Source organism: Myotis lucifugus, unplaced genomic scaffold, assembly GCF_000147115.1.
Source record: "Myotis lucifugus unplaced genomic scaffold, Myoluc2.0 scaffold_20, whole genome shotgun sequence".
NCBI lineage: Eukaryota > Metazoa > Chordata > Mammalia > Chiroptera > Vespertilionidae > Myotis > Myotis lucifugus.
This window is the reverse complement of record NW_005871068.1, coordinates 7,693,005-7,700,947: the sequence shown is the minus strand read 5'-3', so window position 1 is coordinate 7,700,947 and position 7,943 is coordinate 7,693,005.

Genomic DNA, 7,943 nt, shown 5'->3' with positions numbered 1-7,943 from the left:
TCCATCCATGCTGTTGAAATGGTAAGAATTCCTTCTTTTTTACAGCAGCGTAGTATTCCATTGTGTAGATGTACCACAGTTTTCTAACCCACTCATCTGCTGATGGGCACTTAGGCTGTTTCCAAATCTTAACTATTGTAAATTGTGCTGCTATGAGCATAGGGGTGCATACATCCTTTCTGATTGGTGTTTTTGGTTTCTTGGGATATATTCCTAGAAGTGGGATTACTGGGTCAAATGGGAGTTTCATTTTTAGTTTTTTTGAGGAAACTCCATACTGTTTTCCACAGTGACTGCACCAGTCTGCACTCCCACCAGCAGTGCACGAGGGTTCCTTTTTCTCCACACCCTCGCCAGCACTTGTCAATTGTTGATTTGTTGATGATAGCTATTCTGACAGGTGTGAGATGGTACCGCATTGTCATTTTGATTTGCATTTCTCGGATGATTAGTGACTTTGTGCATGTTTTCATATGTCTCTTGGTCTTCCTTATGTCCTCCTTTGAAAAGTATCTATTTAGGTTCGTTGCCCATTTTTTATTGAATTGTTTATCTTCCTTTTGTTAAGTTGTATGAGTTCCCTGTAAATGTTGCAGATTAAACCCTTATCAGAGATGACATTGGCAAATATGTTCTCCTATGCAGTGGGCTTTCTTGTTGTTTCGTTGATGGTTTCTTTTGCTGTGCAGAAGCTTTTTATTTTCATGTAGTCCCATTATGTTTATTTTCTCTTTAGTTTCCATTGCCCTAGGAGCTGTATTGGTGAAGATATTTCTTTGGCATATGTCTGAAATTTTGCTACCTGTGGATTCCTCTAAGATTTTCGTGGTTTCCCACCTTATATTTGTCCTTTATCCATTTTGAGTTTATTCTTGTGTATGGTGTAAGTTGGTGGTCTAGTTCCATATTTTTTACACCTATCTGTCCAATTTTCCCACTGCCATTTATTGAAGAGACTGTCTTAACTACATTGTATGCTTTTGCTTCCTTTGTCAAATATTAATTGAGCATAGTGGTTTGGGTCAATTTCTGAGTTCTCTACCCTATTCCATTGTAGACTGAATTTTTACTTGGTGAATATTTACAAAGAAGAAAACATTTTCTGGGCTCACTTAATTGGTGTGTTAATTGGTTAGATAATGGGAAATAGAATCAGGATTTCAGTGTTCTTTTGTATTAACTAGGAGAAAGCTATAAACCCTGATTTGAAAATTTGATGTTATGACCAATCTTATCTACAAAACTGACTCTGAATCTTAGCAGTATATTTATATTCATTATATTAATGAGAAGGAGAAGCAATTTAGTTGCTTTTAAGTCTCTGTAGAAGTGGTCTAGTGGTTATATCAGGGTTGACATTTGGAATTACATTTTTAATAGTGGGAAAGAAGTGAGTGGGGTTGAAATATCCCTTTTTTGCTTATAACAGGAGAAACCATATATAGGAAATGTGTTCTCTGATACCTTGTATAATAAAGACTAGTATTAATAAAATATATTTTCATGTACTAGCTAAAATAATGTTGCTGTTTGGCAAATAGAATAGAGTTTAAATTAACTTGGCTCTTCAGTTTTAAGATTATGTGATATGGGGGTGAATATTTAAATGAAAGAAATTTGCATTTTTTCAAATTTTATGCTTAAAGTAGGATTTTATTAATATTTTGATGCTTTAATATTTTAAGTGAACACAATGACAATGTGTGGACAGTTCCCCTTTAGCAGCCTATAAGTCAAATTCCACCATCCTGAAACTTGTGGGCTCCAGACCATTTTGGGCTAAGTCCCTTGAAATACTTTCTCACATTATACAATTTCTAAAGAAAACACACACACACACACACACACACACACACACACACACACACACACACTCACACACACACAGTCTTAACAGTTTCATGTTTAGTAAACTGATAACCAGAAGTTTGGCTCAAGGTATCAGGCAGAACACAAACATTTCCCTCTCCTCACAGAAGCCTGTTGAAATGACAAAGTAAATGGTACAGAGGAGATAAATTGATTACAGCTTTGAGAAGGAAACAAGCTACGGGACAGAGATTTGTATAGATTTTTGGAAGATGGAAGGGAGATATAGTTACATTGCTAGATAAACCAGGGCAGAGGAAATCATGACCCAGAAAACACACAGGAAACAACTCCTGAGAAAGTTGGCATTTTCCACCTGGCAAAACTCTGAAAAAGGACACCCAACGCAGAGAGAGGAGGCATGAAGAGCAGGAGAGGGTTTCTAGGTAGTTAGTTAGATTAATTAAGGAACTGGCCATGGAATAGCCTGCTCACTTAACAGGAGAATGTAAACAAAATTCCACACAGGCAGACAGGGACAAGAGACCTGGAGAATAACCACGCCATATTACTCATTACTTACCATGTTCCAGGCACTGCTCCTGGTGCCAGGGATATAGCCGTGAATGCCGCAGTCTCTACTCTCCTAGAATGTATTCTCACGGGAGAGGCAAACAGGAAACAAATGATGCAATAAATATATAGGTATAATGATAAGGACCAAGAAGTAAAGTAAAGCAGGCAAGAAGGATAAAGAGTGGCAGAGGGGTTGTTCTAGACAGGGATGTCAGACAGGGAGAGCCTTTCTGAGGACATAACATTGAGCAAAGCCAAATGGAAGTTAAAAGAATGAACACTGAGCCCTAGCTGGTTTGGCTTAGTGGATAGAGTGTCAGCCGGTGGACCAAAGGGTCCCGGGTTCGATTCCAGTCAAGGACACATATCTCCTCCCCAGCCTGGGCCCTGGTCAGGGCTCAAGCAGGAGGCAACCAATTGATGTGTTTCTCTTACATCAATATTTCTCTGTGTCTGTCCCTCTCTTTTCCACTCTCCCTAAAAATCAATGGAAAAATATCCTCAGGTGAGGATTAAAAAAATAATAATTAAAGAAATAAAGAATGAACAATGATTATCTGTAGGAGGATGTGCAACAATCCGGATGAGGGAGGTTTCAGGTTTGAGGAGTATCAAGGAGGCCATGTAGCCAGAGCGCAGTGAGTGAGGGATAGGAGATAGAGATCTTGTAAGATTTTAAAAGCAAGGGCCTATACCACTAGATTTTTCTAAGTGTGATGGAAAGTTATACAAGCTCACTTATCTTTAAGCATCACTCTTTATTTGGAGAACTAGCTGTAGGCAGAGAATGAATGGAAGCAGGGAGCAGTGAGGAGGTTGTTGCAGGATTTGAGGTCAGACAAGATGGTGGCTTGAGCCAGGGTATAGTGATGATAGGGATGGGAAAGTGTTGGATCTGAGATACATTTTGAAGGCAGAGTTGATAAAATTGGCTACTGGGTTGCTTGCAGGATATGAATAAAGGATAACTCACATTGGAATGAGATGTCAGAAGGCTTCAAGAAACATGTTCTAGCAATGTAGTTAGAGTACCTGGATACTGTCATACCACAGGTCTCAAGAGGAGGCCTGTGTGAAGATTTTGGTTTTGCTAAAACTTCTTTGAATACCAAAAATATTACCAAAAATATTAAGAACCTGTGGATAATGTCAAAGTATTTAGAATTACCCAAAAGATACATGTAATGCAACAACTCCTACTTTTGCAAAAGAAGTTGTGGCTATCTGGTGAAATTTTATTGTTTTATGGATAAATATAGTGACCTTTTTTCAGTTTATAAAAGAGTGGCTAATAACATTGTTGAATAAAGGCTGAGTCAGGACACATTATTATCCAATTCTGGGTGAATGTTCTTGCTGGCTTCCCCCACTCAACAGAGGCGACTCCTTCCGGGTCTATTTATCTAAAGGCTTATTTATCTGAAGAACTGAACAACTTGGGACATAATGGTAACATGGTTTTCAAAGATGAGCAAGCTCAGCAGAAGAGTGCTGAGCTCATTATTGTGTCACCTCAACCAATTCCCTTATCACGTGGATTGACTTCAGAGCAGCACGTCAAGGATAAATGTCCCTCTCAGATTTCCCGTCTTGTTTCTTCTTGTCCATACCCTTGATTCCAAACAGGTGGGTAGATAGTTCCATGCAGGCAGTGACTTTTTTCATAGTAACTGTGTTTTGTAACACCATGGACATTGGTGGAAACTTGGTGGCAATATTCACCCTTGGGGGATAGGAACTAATGGACAAATACTGCTGCCACCTCTTTTGAGTGGGCCATTTTGGGAGGCATGCTGTATATTTCTCAGGAGGCCCTGGAGGCGGCACCTCTGTTGCTCACAGCAGAGACCTCAGCAATGTACCTTGATAATGGCCTTCCCTCCTTTCCAGTTTCACTTTTCCTGCATTCTCACCACTGATTCCTGGGGTCATCTCCCCAGCATGTGCACACAATCTTTGCACAGTGCCCTGCTTCAGAGAACTCAAGCTAAGACAGCTGCTTCTTAACAATCCAGCCACACCCAGCATGGCAAAAACACCAGTTTGGAAATAAAAGTTTTTTATTTTCTTCATTGTCAGCATCTGGCTCTGCTATAAAGAAATTCACCTATGCCCTGACCAGTTTGGCTCAGTGGATAGAGCATCAGCTTGTGGACTGAAGGGTCCCAGGTTCGATTCCGGTCAAGGGCATGTACCTTGGTTGAGGGCACATCCCCGGTAGGGGGTGTACAGGAGGCAGCTGATCGATTTCTTTCTCATCGATGTTTCTAACTCTCTATCCCTCTCCCTTCCTCTCTATAAAAAAACAATATATATATATATATATATATATATATATATATAAAGAAATTCACCTACATCCATTCATATTTTTTTCTTCATATGTTTGTTATTGTGGGCTCAGAGAAAACAATTAGGTTCATGGCACTAAGGTCACCTGCATTTAACTCCAAACCTTATTTCAAATCATATATATATATATATATATATATATATATATATATATATATATATATCAAATACACAAACTTGATTTAGTTAGGCAACATATCACTTCACAAAGTCTGATGCTTCCAACTTAAAGAAATTGCAATCTAACTGTAATAACACACATTTGTTAATCATTTCATACATTCAACAACTTTGTGAAGTAAACACAGATAAAATATTTATTCTTGCTTTTGAAATTATCAAACTAGCAGAAGGGACCTAGGGTCTTTCCACCACGGCAGGCAAGATTGTTAAAACTCACACAATCATGGGAAAGGAGAAAAGGATGGGCAACTTAGTAAAGTGGAAGCAACTTGTCACTCACTGTTTTGTTAACAATCTTTTCTGGAGTGTCTTTAATATGCCAGGCAATGTACAAGGCACTCAACGTATAATGATTGTGGGAAATAAGTTGTAAGAAAATGTGGAGGTGGATGGAACTGGAGAGCATTATGCTAAGTGAAATAAGCCAGTCAGAGAAAGATAAATACCACATGATCTCACTAATTTATGGAATATAGTGAACAACATAAACTGATGAACAAAAACAGATCCAGAGACAGAGAAGCATCGATCAGACAACCATACCTCAGAGGGAAGGTAGGGGAGGGTGGGGGTAAGGGGGAGAGATCAACCAAAGGACTTACATGCATGCACATAGGCCTAACCAATGGATACAGACAACAGGGGGGTGAGGGCATGAGTTGGGGGGATTGGGGGTATTGTGGGGATAAGGACACATATGTAATAACTTAATCAATAAAGAAATTTTTAAAAAAAGGAAATGTGGAGGGGAAAAGAAAGCAAGTTCCTGGGAGGGAGGTATTACAACAGTTCCAGTCTTCGATACAAGTGGAGTCTAACTAAAATTACCATCACCATTAAGAGGATGTACCAAGAGAGCAATGATTTTCAAAGTGACCAGTCACATCAATTTTAGTAGCTTGTCAACCAATGGGGTAATCCTTTTTTAACCTGCCAGTCAATTGCATCTATTAATTAGACAATTTGATCCACATCTGGTATTGGGATGGATTCAAAATTGGTAGATGCAATAAAATAAATTGGTTTGGTGGATGTTTTTTCTTGAATGGAGTGGTTGTTATAGTGATTAGGAAAGTTGATTTTAGAAAATTTCTGAATTATTGTGAGTATGAGAACCATTATTCCAGCTCAGCAACTATGTGACCCCTAAGGCCTTCTTTGTAGCCCATTCAAAGGAAGTAAATAACGGTGACTAGATCGTCCTTAGGGGTTTCATGAGTCAGCAGCTAAAGCCTATTAATTCTTCTACAAAAAGAGCTTTAGACATTCTGGGTCTTCGAAAGGAAAAGGAGGAAGGCAATCTCTTGGATTTTATCAGCCACTATTCTTCTACAATAGTGTTTACCCAATATTTACCTTGCAAAATCAGAAAAACACTACTGTTACCTGTTCACTGAAGGAGCTGAATTTGGAGGCATTCCAGCTCTTTTTCAACCTGGATTGAAAATTCATATCAGGTTTCAGATTGTCAAGTCTTCCCAGGTCCAGAGCTACTTGCTGTGCAAAGGTCAGTTTTACAGTTTGATGCCGTTTTATCCCCACCTGTACTTCACTCCTACATCCTTCAGTGAAAACTGCATTGCTTTGAAGTTGAAGGTTGCATGCATGCAGGCAGAGCAGCTTTACTCCCACCCTGAGTTAGAAAAGATAATGGGCCCTGCAGAGCAGGTGTCCAATTGACCAAGGTCATCAAACAATGACTTGGTGTAAATATCCAAATTGCAGTAGTGGACAAACTCAGCACATGACAGGTGTGGGTGATGGGAGTTCTTTTGTCTAGCCGTCACAGTGGTCTGAGGACATAGAACAAACCAGAGGAAGAAGCCTGTGCCTGCCTGAGAAGGTTATGTCGTCACTGTAACAACCAGTGAGTTGGCATTACTTGGTGCAAATCTCTGCACTGATGTGTTTAGATGATTTTGTTTCTCAGGAGCTATTCATTCAGGGGGAAAAAGGAAAGTGTAAAGATGAAGTGGGTTTTCTCTTGACATTTCCAAAGATGAATACGTGTGAAGGACAAGCAGGCAATCTCTTATTAGGAGCAGTCAATCCAAAGAAACTAGAAAGTCCTTCAGAGTTGTGAATAGATCACAACTTCAACAACAACAACAAAACCCCACACAACTAAAAAAAAAATCAGAAGACTCTGCTCCTGGGAAAGAACAGAATTGTAACCAATATATTACAAGTTCATGGTTCCCAGCACTGTACTGAAGTTTCAATTTGAGACAATGTCTGCAAGTCAAAGTCAAAGACATCTACTATGTTTAAGTTGTGAATGATTAAAGTCACAAAAAATCGGTTTAAATTAATAGGATTTTTAAAAATACAGTTGATAAGATGAAAGAGATTTAGAAAAGCCCTTGAATTATGTAGGTTTAGGGTGCATATATTAAAATCGTTTATAGCATTTCTCCCCCTGGTTTCATAGTTGAAAAGGCTAATGTAATGTTAAATGCTTAGCTCAATGTTAAATCATTACAAAGTGAATGAGTATAAACTTAAGTTGCTTTATATTTTCAATGAAGTGAAGAGGTCCGCAAACATTTCTGTAAAGGAATATATTGAGAGAGAAAACAACCTTTGAAAGACTTAGAGTGTACAGATGAATATTGGTGTAGTTTTACCCCCACTTGACAAGTGTGCAGGCTGAAATTAAATAACTTATTCAATATTATACCTTTAGAGTGAAAGAGCCCAAATTCAAAGTCATGTCTTTTGACTGCTAACTTAGACCTCTTGGTACTTGACTACAGTGCCTCTAGCACCCTCAGCATCAATAAAGGCCTCCAGCCCAACTGGCATGGATCAGTGGTCCACCTAGGAACCAGGAGGGCACATGCCCAGGTTGTGGGCTTGATCAGGGCACATGCCCAGGTTGTGGGCTTGATCCCCAGTACAGGGTGTGCAGGAGGCAGCCGATCAATGATTCTCTCTCATCATTGATGTTTCTATCTCTCTCCTCCTCTCCCTTCCTCTCTGAAATCAATAAAATATATATATATATATATTTTTAAAAAGGC